Here is a 16,813-nt window from a genome sequence, read left to right as displayed (position 1 = left end):
CTCTGTCTAAGTCCAGGATGGGCCATTCTTCTCCATTCCTCTGTTTTAGCCAAGGCTTCAGTATGCTCTATCATGTTGCTAAACAATGGAAGTGGTTTATAATCTTTTTGTTCTTTCTTGGACAAATTTAATGTAGAAGGTCTTCTTTTTCTCATCCACGAGGGTTCTGAATCTTCTGTATCTGTACTAGGAGTTTGAGAAGAAGAGGAAGATTCTGATTGTACCTTTGCCTTCTTTGGAAATGCACATGGTTTTCTGACCATATTAAATATTACAGAAGAGTTGTCGTCAGAGAAGGCTGAAGCTACTTCAGTGACCGACTCAGAGGTCGTAGAGTCAGAGGTTTCTTCGACATTTGAATCAAAGTCTATGTATTCAAATTGATAGGAATATCATGTTTCTGAAACCTGCTACAGTAGACAACTTCATACTCATATTTTTCTTTGAGTAAAGCATTTCCAAACCTTTTTTTACGCTTGGGGCATTCTGGGGCAATATGCCCTTCTTTTTGGCAGATGTAGCACCGGATTGTCTTTCTTCTCCATTCCTCTGTTTTAGCCAAGGCTTCAACATGTTCTATCATGTTGCTAAACAGTGGAAGTGGTTTATAATCTTTCTGTTCTTTCTTGGACATATTTAATGTAGAAGGTCTTCTTTTTCTCATCCACGAGGGTTCTGAATCTTCTGTATCTGTACTAGGAGTTTGAGAAGAAGAGGAAGATTCTGATTGTACCTTTGTCTTCTTTGGAAATGCATATGGTTTTCTGACCATATTAAATATTACAGAAGAGTTGTCGTCAGAGAACGTTGAAGCTACTTCAGTGACTGACTGAGAGGTCGTAGAGTCAGAGGTTTCTTCGTCATCTGAATCAAAGTCTATGTATTTAAATTGATAAGAATATCATGTTTCTGAAACCTGTTATAGTAGAAAACTTCATACTCATATTTTTCTTTGAGTAAAGCATTTCCAAACCTTTTTTTACGCTTGGGGCATTCTGGGGCAATATGCCCTTCTTTTTGGCAGATGTAGCACCGAATTGTCTTTCTTTCTTGTTTGGACAGCTTTCTGGTCCTGCGAGCTACTTTGTATTTCTTTTCAAATCTGTTTCTGCGGTTTTTTATTTTGCATGAGCATTTCTTTTCAACCGCAGCACATCCAAAGTCTTTGACCTTCGTTTCTTTGTTGCAGAAACTTGAATTTAAACCCTTGACCTGTTTAAATTCTTTCTTCATTCTGAGTCGAGCACATTCAAGATCTGTGACTTCGTCAATAAAAGAATTTATCTGTGCTAGTGTGATTTGGTCGTCAAGCTGTAAGCCAGATGCTTTAAAACGTTCTTTGACCAAATTTGAGAACGAGGGAGAAAACGAATTTACATAATATTGCTTATACTCTGCTTTAAAGTAACCTACAGGGAACTGATACATCAGGTGAGTTATGTGTTGTTGATAGGCTTTGATCTTTGTAAGATTACACAGCTTACCACGAAAAAAAGCTTCCCTGTACCTGTCCTTTATCTTTTGTTGTGATCCTAGGAATTGCATTACTATTGCAACAAAAACAGAGTAATAACATTATCAAAGTTTTCAGGAATTCCTCCTTGCAAACTGAACACTTTGCTTTGTTCATTTAAGTCATCTCACCAATATCGCAACATTGCTTGGAATCCTGCTGTTAGCATTGTGATAGCTTGACGTTGGGTCAAGCTACCTTCTATTACACTCCATAGTGTGCTGAATTATGGATGAACTCGAATGCTCTCTATACCTGCTCTTGATGAAGTCCTTCTATGCCGATTATGGTCATATCTCCAATCTTGGAGACTCCTTTGAGTGATGAAGATGCTGAAGTAGAGGTAGAAGGTTCTTCTATCTTTGCTTCATCTGTTTCCATTTTAACAGGGTTTAGTCTTCTGACTTCTGCTTCTTCTTCAATTACTTCTGGTTCTGATTCTGAAGTAGAATCAGGTTCTGGAAAAGCATTAGCTAGGTTGAAGTCTAGCTTCTCTACTATGAGGAATTTAGGCGGGAGCATAAAATGAAGGAGACAGCATACAAATTTAGACGGAAGCATAAAACGAAGCAGACAACATACCAAAGCTTAAACACGATGAACAGTTAGCGCAGAGATAGCATACAGAAGCTTAAACACGATGAACAGTTAGCGCAGAGATAGCATACAGAAGCTTAAACACGATGAACAGTTAGCGTAGAGACAATATGCTAGTCACAAAACTAGTAGTATATTGATACTCAAGAAATTACAAAAAAGGCTTAAGCTCAGTGGTAAAGAACCCCCCTTTCCGGGAATGCAAGGCTTCACTTATAAAGGCGATTGAGCACTTGCGTGAAGAATACAAAAGCATCTAGTAAGTGCGTCTCAAAGTGTGATGGAGACATAAAGGAGTGAGTGCGCGAAAAAGTAGAAATACGTTATTCGTTTGCTTTTCTCAATGCATATGTCACAGGTTATTCCTCTATGTGGTGTCATTACTGATGTCATCTTTTTGTCCTCTTTTTTCATCTCCTTTGATACTTGACAAAAGGTCGGCAATGTTATTTTTTATTCCTGGGACATATTGGTAAGTGATGTCAAAATGACTTAACTTATAATCTCAGCGATAGGTCCTGGCATTGCCCTCCAATTGGCATACCAATGCATTAAAAGAAATTGCAGAACTACAATATGATATTCTTAGCAGGATGAAAGCACTGGTGAAAGCAAAACACTCTGCTACTCCATCAACTAGTAAGGTTAGTAAATCTGAAGTGACTCAGTTATTACCTCGGAGCTACACTACCACAGGAAGTAGCTCTATCTTGCCTCGCATGTTTTCGGCATTACAATCCTCTACGTCGACTTGCAATGCAAACCACCCTCAGTCTTCGGAATCGCCATTTGTTGCTGATGATCTCGTCGACGCCTTCGATCCTTTTTAAAGGTGGGGGAGTCGGGCACAAATTATTTCAGACCCACATGACAGGTATGAGCAGGATGAAATGCTATGCCAATTGCATAACCCTGAAGATTATCTTTGGCAAGGATTTATCGATCATCACTGCATGACATATGAGGAACATAGTAGAGGAGCTAGACTTCAACCTAGCTAATTTGCTTGCATATAGGCTTTGATGCTCTATTGACAAAAACATTGACTACTTCGATATATAAGAATATTGATACAAGTATTTATTAACTTGCTTTATGCTAGAAATTTACTTTTTGAATTCATACGTCAAGCATATTGATAGATATCTTTATTATCTTGATAAAAGACAACAATTTTGTATATTTAAAGACTTTTATTTACTATAAATAGAAAAGTGGATTGCTTTTATTTGTCATAGAATTTTGCTTTGCATACATGTTTACTTTTTTATTCATTTATGCCAATCATTTGCAATAAAAGTTTTGGATGCATTGAGACTTTTACATATTATAATATCTTTTGATTTAAGCCTTGATTTGTATGTTTGTATTCTTTTTTATTTGATCAAAGAGAAAAATATCATCGTTCCATAAAAATAACGTTGATATCAAGATGATTTTTTGTCGCATACAAGTGTAATAAATGTGGAATTTTCTTTTGCATGAAGTTACTTACCTCATGAGGTTGATAATTCATGAGAATTTATTGCTACTGAAGTTAGTTATTCCATGAAGGTTTTTGGAATTATTTTCTATCTTTAACTTTATTGTTTTATAATATCATGGTGTTGTAGGGTCTCCACTAGACGGTTCCTCACCCAACATCTATATGAGATGTGTTAGAAAGCATTAGAACGTAAACTCTCCCTAGACCTAGCCTAGATACCTAGCATGCATGCATACAAACATAGTTAATGCTTACGCTCATGTATATACACAATTACACAGTCGCACAAATACATGTATTTACCTCTCTTGCAAGCTCTATTGTATATTTAACATACATGTACACACACACACACACACACACACACACACACACATTCCCAAATACATAAATTTACACATACACTATTAGACTTAAGTAGAAGCTAGTAGTGCCAATAGTTTGTTGGTACTTCTTTGAATATCATGTCAATTTCTAACGTGGTAAAATCAAGGGTATGTTGCCTTAATCCATACGTGCGTGGATTAGAAACCACAATGCCACGTTTAAAAAGGAATTATACCCAAGAGAAGGCCGTTGATTATTAGGTGCTATGCTCCTTTGCTTATGTTCACATATTGCATGTACACATATACAAATATTTATACAGAACTATATATGCATACATATACATATGTATACATACATACATACATACATACATACATGCATGCATATACATCTATACGAATGCATGTATACATACATACATACATGCATGCATACACATCTATATGAATGCATACATACAGACATACATGCATGCATACACACATACACATGTATATACATAATTTGCATTAGGCTAGGCTAGAGGTTAGCTTAGAGTTGACCTCACCGTCATACTTTACACTAATTTCTTTAATGTAAACCTAGAGCTCTTTAACGTAACCCGAACCTCTCTAACCTAATCCTAATATCACTAACATAAATCTAGAACTCTCTAACCTAACCCTACATCTCTCTAGCATAAACTTAGAGATCTCTAACCTCTCTAACATGTCTAATCTAACCATAGAACTCTTTAACCTAATTCTAAAGCTTTGTAACATAAACGTAGAGCTCTCTAACTTAGCGCTAAACATAAATCACTCTCTAATTACCTAACCTGAAGGCTCTCTAACTTAACCTAGAACTCTCTAGCCTAACCCTAAAGCTTTTTAACGTAAACCTATAGCTCTCTATCCTCTCTAACCTAACCATAGAGCTCTCTAACCTAACCCTTAACATAAGCTTATAGCTCTCTAGCTTAACCCTAACCTCTCTAACATAAACTTAGAGCTCTCTAACCTAGCTTAAAAGCTCTCTAGTCTACCGCTAATGGAAATCGCTCTCGTACCTAACTTTTAAGTTGTTTGACCTAACCCTAACCTCTCTAACCTAACCATAGAGCTCTCTAACGTAAACCTAGAGCTCTGTAATCTAACTCTAAATGTAAATCGCCCTCTACCCTAATCTAACCTAACTTATAAACTTAATCTAGCCTCTAATTTTCCTAACCTCCCTAACCCTAAACCTTGCTAACCTAAGCCTAAAGCGGTTGATGTAAATTGCATTGACTTAGAGCTCTCTAACCTAACCCTAACTTCTCTAACCAAACCTAGAGCTCTCTAACGTAAACCTAGAGCTCTCTAACCTAACCATAAAGCTCTCTAATGTAAACCTATAGCTTTTTAATTTAACTAACGTCTCTAACTTAACATAAATCTTAGAGCTCTCTAACATAAACCCTAGAGCTCTCTTACATAAGCTTAGAGCTCTTCAACTTAACCATACAGATCTCTGATTAGACTTAGAGCTCTCTAAAAACCTAAAACACTCTTAACATAAACCTCGAGCTCTCTAACTTAACCCTAGAGCCCACTCTCTCTCTCTCTCTCTCTCTCTCTCTCTCTCTCTCACCAAATTTCATTTTTGTTCTAGTTAAATGCATTTTCTCTCCTAGAATTGGCCATGTCGGAGAAAGTAAAAATAGTAATACAATGGGCAAGATGATGCATCTATGAACTAGAGAGTTCTAGGAAATTTATGCATTTTTCAAATCTGCCATTAGAGTTCGTTAAGGGTTCCAACGAGAATATTTGGACTAAAAGTATTTATTAAATATTGTCCAAGATGGTCTTGAAAGCCTCCAAAATTAAGCTAAAATGTTGCTCAACTGCATCATGTACAAGGAATATGGTTAGGGTTGGTGGGCCAAGGGAGTGGAGGGGGGTCCAAGGCAAGAGGAGGAGCAATTAGTGAGCGGTCAAATAAGTGTGCAACCTCAAAACTAGTGCACATGCTACCTCTTCTTCACCCTTTATCTCAATTGATCCAGACCCTCCCTTTCCCCCCAAAGCTAGGGCAAAAAGACCAACTTTGTGTTTGCTTGCCTCCCAAGTCAGAGGATGATTTGGAGATGATTTGGGGCTGACTTGGCTGAGTTTTCTCATGCTTAAGCTCTCATGGAAGCTCTACATCATCTCTCGTTTATGCATGCTTCTACATACTATGCTTGATTATTCTTAATTAACCACATGCAAGCTACTATTTCCTACACTTTAGTACTTCTTCCAACATGTATCTTACTTGTTCCTTGCAGATGTTATCACCCGCAAGGTGTTCAACATTTTGGTAATGAGTTCTACGACTATTGCGGAGCAAAAAATGCCTAATCACAAAACTGACAGATTCTAGAGCAATTATCACTTGAATTCCATCAATTAGAAGTGTGATCAGCATAGTATTAGCATGAAACTTCTCTCTTTTGTGGAGTTAATTAAGAGACAGTCTTTTTGGAGGGGGGTCGGCTCCAAAAAGTTCGGCTCTCAATTGGTGTCGCTTGTCTCTTCCTCTCTATCTCTCTCCTTTGCAATTTTTAGTGCATGCAAGTGTGAAGTGTGATGAATCTAATTTGGAATATGTGCCTTGGAAATTTTTATTCCTAAACATGCTCATAGTTACTCAATCGATTAATTATCTTAATTAATCTACAATTTTTGTTGCATAGTTAACCCAATTCTCTCTCTCTCTCTCTCTCTCTCTCTCTCTCTCTTGTGTGTGTGTGTGTGTGTGTGTGTGTGTGTGTGTGTGTGTATATATATATATATATATCGATATCCATATATCTATTGTGGTTTGCTGTTAAGATTTCTTTGTACTCTATTGATGTTCTTCTTGCTGACCCCCCATGTCTCCATCATCTCCATGACCATCATCATCACTGACATGAGTGGTATCTTGCAGTTTGCAATCCAACTTAGCTTGAAGAGATGTCACCATAACTTTTAGATCTTCACTTTCTTTCCTCAAAAGTTTTATTCTCTTGTTCTATAGCCCCTCCTTGGGCTATGTAGCAACCATGGCATCCCTTCTGATTTTCTCTTCTACCTTAATTTCTCTTTCTTGCTCGTTGATTTTGCTATTCGTATCTGAGAAGGTAGTGGCTCCCTTTGACAACCTTGCCTACTTGTGGGTTGGCTTTGATCTTTTCTAGCAATCTTTTTTGTGAGACCAACTCCGCTTCTTAGTTTTCCAGCTCTACTTTGGCAATGGCAAGCTTTTCTTCCACCAAATTTGCATGTGCTACCAAGTCTTGGATGATCTCATCCAGGTTTGCAAGGTGTTCTCAGAGCAAGCCCTTATCTCCTTAAGCTTTTGGAAGATCACTTTTGGATTTGTTCAGGGCGTTTTATGGTGGCTTCACAACTTCTTTGAGCTTTGGCGTCTCTAGCTTAGCCAGCTAAGCATCCACTAATGAGACTTTATATTAATTTTCCAAGGCATGTTGCAGTGCATAAGTCTCCATCAAATCATGTTGTAGTGTGGAGATTGCTTTCATATCCTAAGAATGACTTTGCATAGAAATTTGGTACATATCAGTGCCATTCTTTGTATCTGTTGATAGCAATCATCCAATATTGGCCATTGGCCTGTTGATGTGCTTAGCATGGAAACTAGTCTCTTGAACTCTTCTTGTAGTTTTGTAGCAACTTGTTCTTTAGGCTTTGAAGATTTTCCTTCTATAGGTTGGACCTCCTCTTTCTTCTCACATTGTGGAACCTCTTCATCTGTCTCTAGTTGTTTTGGCTCACTTGAAATTCCATCATCACTAGGTTGGGAAGATGAGCTTGTCTCAAAACTTTTAGAGTCCGACTTGTCTACCTTTTCTTTCTCTTCCTTTTTAGTCATTTGTTCATTCTCTTTGCCATCACATCTGAGCTTGCCTTAGAGAAATTTTTTGACTCATCCTACGATTCCATAACTAGTTGCTTCTTTATCTCCCTTTCTTGCTCATATTCCACGTATAACTGATCTAAAGCCTCCTGAGTAGTGACCGAGAGGACTGTATATTTGGTGCGGATACATCGTTTGAGGTGCTCTTAGAACCAGTTCTCGTCAAAATCCCTTGAATCCACTCTTTGTTTCTTGAACTCTTCAGCCAGTCTCTCAAGCCTAGCTTCCCAGTGTGCTTTCCTCTTCACAAGCTTGCTGTTTGAAAGTGGCTTGTCTTTTCCCTTTATTTTTGTCTTCCTCCTCCATTGGATGATCTTCCACCTAAAGGTTTCTTTTTCCCCACCCTTGGGTAGTGGGTTCAATCTTTACTATCTCTACATGACTGTCTACTTCTAAGTATGCCAACCCGATATTTAGTGCAAGAGCTTTAGGTAACTTTAGGGCTACTCCAATTGCTTTTGGTAGGAAATGCGTGTGAGTACTTTTGGAGCACCAAGGTAACTTGTTTGTTCTTAGTTGTTAGCTATTCCAAGATGTACTAGCCATGGTTTATTGTCACTAGATCCCTCTGTTTGTAAGCCCATGTGAGTGCAATTGCTATGGTGTGGTTGGGGCAAGTGACACATGGTGACCTCTTTTTTTTTTGGGCAGTAGGAACTACATAGACATTCTCGTAGGCAACTCCACCTCTCTCTACAACATGTTCGAGAATGTGATTGTTGCTCCCTTCCTCGAAAAAACCTCCACTTCATCCTTATTGCCTCTCATCTGAAGTCCGTTAGTAGGGTTGTGCATAGTTCACATAAGGATGCTTCTCACACTAGCCTCTCTCCTCTCCTTAGGAAGTGATACATCTACAACGGAGATGCCTCTCCATAGCTACTCCAATTCTTCGATGAGAGGCGTGAGGTACACATAAATATTTGACACTTTGTACTTCCCTGGTACAAGCAAAGGTAGAAGTCCGTTGCCCTTCTTGGTTGTCTCCCATGGTGGAAGATTGTAGTTGATGATCACCACATGCCAAGTGCTCCATGACGTAGGTTGGGTGCCAAAGGGATTGACACCATCGCTTGCCAACCCAAGCCTCAAGTGTCGGGGCTCAAGTCCAAACTCTAGCCACTGAGTCTCTATGTGCCTCCATGCAGGTGAGTCGGCAGGAACATACATCACTCCATCCTTTGAGGGATGATTTGCGTGCCATGTGAGAAGCTCCAATGTAGTCTTGCTTTTAGACATATGCTGAATCCGAGGAATAAGTGGAAAATACCTTAATACCTTACGTGGGACTTGAGTCCCAATCATACTTCCCTTGTAGCGTGGCTCCTTGCATACGAAGAAAATCGTGGCATATGCATGTTGATTACAGTAATCATTGACGCATGCATGGATACACTCATACTCCATGCCAATCACAGTGACATACGATCTCGCTTGTCATCCAAAGGCATGCCGTGGGCTCTCGGTAACATTTTGCCTATCAACCTACAATCACAAAAGCTACCATGTGGTCAGTACAATGTCACGATGCCAAAAAAAAAACTATAAACAAGAGATAGAACTTACATGAGGAGTGCATCTACACTCACATTGCTCCAACAAATTTTTGTTTGAAGGTTGAGCACTTCCAACGATGCTCTAAGCATTGAGTATTGTGCACCGTCGTAGAAAGGTGTCTTTGCACTCGCTAACAGCTTATCCTCTATTGCTTGTGCCCATGTAGTGCATGGCATACCTCTCATCGCACATGTTCGTCTCTCGAGCCAATAGCTCATCAACCATGTCGAACATGTGGTCATCCTCGAAATCAAAGTGACTATGAGATGTACCTACAAGATCGGCCAACTTAGAGCTAGTACCGCTCGGGGTGTCCGTGCGTTCACTGACCCGCTCTTCTCATTGCTTTTTGTTTTGTTGGGCTCTTCCACCTCCTCGAACAACTGACCAATGAGGTGCGTCAACAAGAGAGGGTGGAACAATATTGATGTTTTTGTCTCCATGCGCGTTTCCGAGGGTCTTCCCAAAGTTCTTCAGTCTCAATATGCTCTAGAGAAATACGTCGCAAACAAGGGATTGCACCTTTGCACTTGGCACAGATAACGTAGTTTGTCTTTAAGCCAATGCTCAAGCTTTGGACCGCTCGGAGGACCACAATATATCCTAGGCTGTGTCTAGGCAGAATCATTCTGTTTATATCTCTGTACAATAATACACTTGATGGCTATGAGATCACTGTTTCAATCATTAAATCGTTAGCAGTTCCAGAAAGACTTTACAATGACTTTAAACACAATTATGCTTGCGGTTTCCCATTAGTGTATTCAATTTGAGTTCTGATAGCTTATATACTTTCTTTGATTTGTTTTGCTATCTAGACACCTTGTTATAGTCTTTGGACAAGTTTCACTTAATTTGGACAAGATTTGTCCCAGTTATCAATTGTTTAGTGTCCACAGACTCAGTTTTCAAACTTTTGACTTAGGACTCACTTTTGTGATCCAAATTTCACCTAACTTGGAAATAGTAGTTCTAGATGTGCTTCATTCTTTGGTATACTCACTTGTGCAAAAAACCTCAGTTTTGGAGCAAAAGTAAATAATCGCGATTCTAGGACTTTTTAGCACTTTTTTACCAAGTTCATGATACACAGAGGTAAAGCAACTCAATTTAAGCTCCCTAGCCAAGTTTCACTAAATTTGGATAAACCCTGCTTAGTTATTTCAGTTCTTTTGTGTCTGTAGACTGTCAGTACAAAAATGGTCACAATTTTAACTTCAGAGTTCCAAATTTCACCAAATTTGATATGAGTGCTTAGTACAACATGCTTAAGCTTGTGGTATGCTTGCTTTATCAAAATCACTTCAAAACTTGTCAAAAGTAAATAATCGTGATTATTTACTTCTGGCAATTTCTAGCATATTTTTGGTCATATGATTATACACACATATTTAACACATCAAGATAAGCCTCTGGATCAAGTTTCACTGAATTTGGACAACATTCATAAAGTTTAGTTCAATTTTTGACGATCAGTACAGAATTCAATTTTTACCAAGTTGTTGGCCAGTTTTGTGCTCTAAACTCTTTGGGCCTTTACAAAAGTTGTTCACAATTTTACAGAGACTCTTTGGTAGCAATCTTGACTAATTTGAGCTTAAAGTAAATAATCGCGATTATTAACTTTTGGCATAAAATGGATTGTTTTTGCAATTTTTTCATTGATCAGTCTTTTTATGATTTATTCTAAGCCTCCGAGTTAAGTCAAAACTTAGTTTGGCCAAAGCCTCAAGAAATTGTTAATAGTTTGAGCTTTTGCCAACTTCTGAAATCTTACCTCAAACGCATCCTTATGCTTACCCATTGGTTTTCAAAGCATTTACAGGTATAATCTCTAGCTGGAATCCCTGAATGATGGTCTTTGGAGGTTAATTTGTACTTATAGACTTGAAACTTTGAAACTTCACAAAACAACTCACAAAATGATTCTTTTGGAGTGAGCAATGCTTCGAGATCCCCCCTTGGATTCTACTTACCCTACTCCTAAGTTCTGTTGCAATTAGGTTGTGGAGAATGTCCACAAACACTTGTTTTCTTGTTTTTATTAATGGTTTTTTGAGCTATGATCTCAAGACTTGTCTTGTCCATCAATCATTCTCAAAATCCTCATCTAATCCTACATTCTACAATCCTACAAGGTACTCAGTAAGTACAGTTTACTTCCAAACTACCTCTACACAATCAAAGACGACACTCTTAAGCTATCTGGTTTTAAAGAGAAAGTTTGTACTCTATGTGATCTTAGAGGAAGTTAAAGGACAACTACACTCAACGTGCTTGTTTTCCCTAGTTTAGGTCTTTTAAAGTCCTCGACAACGGCGCCAAATGTGGGTGGGCTGCCAAGCTTCACTGTTATCTTATTGCAGACATAGCAAGAACCATGAACATAATTGGCAATCCATGGGACGAAGTTGACTACACTAGTGCATGGAGGTTACAAGAGGGTGTCAATCTCCTGGAAAACAATAGACAAGTTGCATCTAGCTCAAGCTGAACTCAAATGACCTAAGTCACCAAAAGCTAGTCGCTAATCGGCAAGCAAACCATGATTGTTACAGCATCAAACAACATCCTAACGTCACAAATCTTTAGGACAAGTATATAAGACTTAAGTACACATGTCTATGGTCTCAAAATCTCACTTTTAATAAGGTGCAAAAATGCAATTATTAACAGTAATGAGATTTTGACTAAGGTGCAAAAAATGTAATTATTAACAGTAGAGATTTTGACTTAGTTGTTTCGGATCCAGAATGCTGAGCAATGACGCCCTGATACCCCACCTATGCTTAATTTATGATTTCCTAGCCTAAATCCGTACTTATGACAAGATTAAGGTCGCGGGTAGGCAGAGTCAAACACTACGATGCATTATGATTAGCTTATGTCAATGCGTAGAGCTCTTTCCTGTGGTTGCAATGCGCAGAGCTCTTTTTTGTGGTTTCAATGCAACAGACGACACGACAATGTGATAATCGACGAAGGAGATATGAGTTGAAGAAGGAGAGAGGAGAGCGCCATAAGCTTACGCTGTGTATTTCTTATCCAAAAACTTAATAAAATCTTTACAAAAGTGGCTTTATCTTAGCCAAGGTTTCTTATGTCAAAAACTAATAATCTGGGAGCTCTACTCAAGAGTTGGCTGATACAACCTAGAAGTTTATAGTCCCGGCTCATAGATCACAATATTTACTTGTCAATAAGGAGTTACATTATTCTAGATTTATCAAAAGAATAAGTGTTTTACAACAAAAGCCCCCGAAACATGTGACCTAGGTTAGCTTGAAGCTAACATCCTTTGAAGATGTAGTGTCCTTGGCAAGTATTCATAAACTATGTGTAGAATTAGATACAAAACAGTCACGGCCTTTTTTGCATTCTGCTGATCTATTCTCCATGTTTGCTTGTCCATGTCCTTATTTGCACTATATAACATGTCTAATGATATATCCTAGTACTTCACCCTTATATTAACACCCACAAACCTTCAAAGACATGCAAACATGTCTTATTATAATCATTCTAAACATGCAAACTGGGTGGCTATCCTAGCCTTCTTGAAAAATAACTACTTATATCCAAATTGGGTTTGTATGCTTAGATATGGATCTAAGCTAGAAGTTGGCAAAGCTCATTGAATGTAATGACCAATATTGAGCATAATACATTTTTAATCCAAAATGAGTGCAATTTTGGTAAGGTTGAATTTTCTTTCTGACTTTGCATCTTTAGCTCTTTGGGGTCTTAGGTTCCCCAAAACTCATGAAAGAAGCCTTACATAGTTATGAGACTGTATGCACAATCAAAACTACCTTTTTATAGCTTATACATATCCAAAAAATTCATGAAAGTGTAAAATTTCTCCCTAAATTTGCATGGCAATGTTTTGATAATCAAGCCATATATTTGAATATACACACTTGCCATGCCTTAGAAGCTTTTAAAAACCTTAAGAATGGCAAAGACAAATTATGTAGCACCCTGGAAGCCATTTAGAGGCATTTTAGGGTGGCCTATGGCCAATTTTATGAAAAATGGTAAAAAATAGTGCACATTTGTTTTTGGGACAGTTTAGGTTGAAAATATTTGTCAAACACAACGCTAGAGCTAGAATGAATAGCCCAAAATAATTCCAAGTTTTTTTTAGTTCATAGGCTATCTTTGTGGCTATCAAACATTGAAAAACCAAAATAGCATCTCCTATAATAATTCTAGGAAAGTGCTTGGTTAACAGGACATAAAAGGGTCCAAGGACATAAAAGTGTCCTGTTACTAAACTAGTGTTAAAGCTTTTCTCACTAGTTGATTACCTTGAATCTTCTCAAGATGCTTAGGACACTCACATGTCTTCGAAAGTACAAGATATCTTCTACAGTCTCTTGTCCTTCAAATAGTGGTTCTTTGAACTCGATTGCTTCACACTGAGTTTTGCCAAATTATTAGCCTCTTTGTTGTGTTGGCGTGCGATGTGCTAAATTTGGATATCTTCAAAGTCCTTAATAAGCATCTTTATTTCATGCAACCATTGTAGAAGCTCAGAGTTGTTGCATACCCAAGTTCCCTGCACTTGTCTCACAATCAACATTGCATCTCCTTTTACCATTAGTCTCTTTATTCCCATGCTCTTGCATTCTTCAAGACCAGTCTTAAGGGTTGCATACTCTACTTCATTGTTGGAGTGTGCAAGATGGAGTTGTATACCCTTCTTTAGAACCTCATTCTTCTCTTCATTGAGGACGACGAATCCGTGAGCCGCGTTGTTCCTTTGTCTATGATAGGCTCCATCAAACAGTAAGAGTATATGCGTCTTCAAGCTCACCTTGGGTTGAGAAATCAACTTACCTTGAGCCTTTGGAGTTATTTTCTTCTCTTTACCTTGTAAGTGAGGACATCCGCTAAGCTACCTCTTGTGTTGTCTTCCATAAAAATGTGTAGTCATACTCTTGAAGCTCTAAAACCCACTTAGAGATTTTTGATGAGATGCTCATGTGTTGTATGGCATATGGTGGATTGTGCTCTAGAGTGATAATGATAAAGGGTTTAGGCAAGAGGTAAGACCTAAACTTTCTTATGGCTACAATCAATGAGAAGAACAATTGCTCAATGTCGGTGTAGCCCTTTTGTCCTTGTGTCATAACCTTGCTAGTAGAGTAAATTGGCCGCATGTAAGCTGTCTTTTTTCTTTGGCATCAAAACAACCCCAAATGCATCCAAACCAACACTTGGACATAGATAGTAGGTCTCTTGAGGATTAGGAGGCATGATGGTGGGTAGGGATCCCAAAACCTCCTTCACTTCATTGAAGCAATCTAAATGCTCTTGCTCCCATGAGAAAACCTCTTGATTTGCTAATTATTTGAAAGGAGAGATGATTTGAGACAAGAGGTGGATAAACCAAGACACGTACCTTACCTTTTGTACACAAGTGATGACTTGTTGTGCACTATTGGGTGGTGGAAAATCCAAAATGGCTTAAACATGAGAAGGATCCACCTTTATACCCTCGAAATCACATGTCCTAAGAGAACAACTTCTTTCTCAGCTACATGACACTTGTTTAGATTTAGTTGTCCTCTATATTGATAGAGTCTTTGAAGACCTTCCTCAACTCTTTGACAATGCAAGGCTCTATCACTATAAGTGCAAAAACCATCCAAGAACACCCTAATAAATTTTCCAAAGAAGGGTTGAGAGATGAAGCTTGTGAACCTAGTGAAAGTTTTTGGGCATTTGTTAAACCAAATGGCATTACTCAAAAGGCAAAATATCCCCATGGAGTGATACAGGTAGTTTTGTGTCAGTCCTCTTCTACAATGCAGATTTAATAGTAGCCAAAATAACCATCACACACTATGTAGCGCTCATTTCCTGCTACTTCATTCAAGATTTCATCTTGAAAAGGTAAAGAAAAATGGTCCCTCTTGATTGTTGCATTCAATGGCTTGTAATCTACACATACTCTCCAATTACCATTATTCTTTGGGGCTACTACAACTAGAGAGACCCATTCAAAATTTTTTACGGGGTAGATGAAACTAGATTTTAGAAGCTTGTTTACCTCAGCAAGAAGAGCTTCTTGTTGCACCACCCCAAGTCTCCTTAACTTTTGAGCTACTGGCTTGACAAACAGGCTTCAAATCAATGTGATATTGTATCACATCCACTCCTTTGATCATTGATTAGTCTGTGATGAAGAGATGTGGATACCTCTTGAGCATGTTGATGTAGTCTTCCTCCTCTTCCTTGGTGAGGTCTTTGGTGTTTGCGGGTCACCGCGACAAACGTCCATAGCATAGCCTTCAGGCATCGACATAAATATCAACACCAGGGAAGCGACTTGGATGAGGCACAAAGACTCAATAGGTTGTCAGACCTATGAAGCGAACTCAGAGAGATACAACTAACTAACTCTACTAGCAAATCAAATGCACTAAAGCCAAGTAATCTGCCTATGTTCTTCTACACAGCTCTAAGTCGTCACCCTTATTTCATGATCAAATCAACTCGGAATTGCACGAAACTTTGGAAGGGACTATAGTATACACACAGGAACATTCCTACACAGTTTCATTGCATTATGGAGGGGGGCATGTGTCATAATAATCAATATCTAATTCTCCTAAATGATTTTCTCATATTAAACTGATCATTTAATGTGGGGAAGTGCCAGGGAAGAAAAGGCTAGAATATTGGTTAAGCTAGCAGACCGGCCACAGTAGGGATCCAAAGGAGGGAAAATAGGGATCCAAAGGGGGGGCCATCTGCAAAAGAGCCATGTGCAACAATGGGCTAAAAAGACCCTAAGGTTCAACCCATTAAGACTTCCAAAATGCTAAGGTTCCAAAATTCAAAGGTTGTGTCCAAAGGGTTAAAGCTTAGGGGGAATTGGATGCTTTGTGTGCTCTCCAAAGTCAACACATATCCCTACGTGGGAGGGGGCGAGCCCTTCTTCTAGGGGATGAGAGAGAAGGCCACACACACACACACACAGGCTCCCTTTACACAAAGGGAATGAGGGACACATGTCAGCTCCCTAGGCCAGATGCCCACAAGGTGTGCCCAATTTCTATTGGATGACCCTTGAAGTGGACCAATGAGAATTAAGCTAGAGTAAATCTAGTTTAATTAATTTAAAAAACATTTAATAAAAGAAACCAATGAGAATTAAGTCTCCTAGAAGACTATTGGACAGTCTCACAAGGGGTCCAATGAGCATTCATGAGCCCAATTGCTTGCCTGATTCCTATTGGCCACGAGGCAAAGGGGTCCAATGAGAGTTTAGTTTAATTATTTAATTACCTAAAGCTCTCACAAAAGGGGAAAGGGGGACACATGTCAGAAGGCTATCACTTATGCTGCTTAATAGTCATTGGCTTGACTTGGGGAGAGCCAATGAGGGCTCA

General features: G+C 38.7%; 1 protein-coding gene across 1 annotated transcript in view; it reads left to right on the top strand.

The window, feature by feature from the left end:
• LOC147461385 (uncharacterized) overlaps window positions 1-6,484 on the top strand; it is a 31,208-nt gene extending 24,724 nt beyond the window's left edge. Inside the window, exon 5 of the transcript XR_015187587.1 lies at window positions 6,220-6,484. The gene's annotated coding sequence lies outside the window, so the exon portion shown is untranslated. The remainder of the gene's footprint in view (window positions 1-6,219) is intronic.
• The last annotated feature ends 10,329 nt before the right edge of the window (window positions 6,485-16,813 follow it).

This window comes from Adiantum capillus-veneris, chromosome 3 (genome assembly GCF_014529385.1).
Source record: "Adiantum capillus-veneris isolate H3 chromosome 3, ASM1452938v2, whole genome shotgun sequence".
Classification (NCBI taxonomy): domain Eukaryota; kingdom Viridiplantae; phylum Streptophyta; class Polypodiopsida; order Polypodiales; family Pteridaceae; genus Adiantum; species Adiantum capillus-veneris.
Note: the sequence above shows the minus strand (reverse complement) of the source record. Positions and strands in the feature narration are given on the sequence as shown.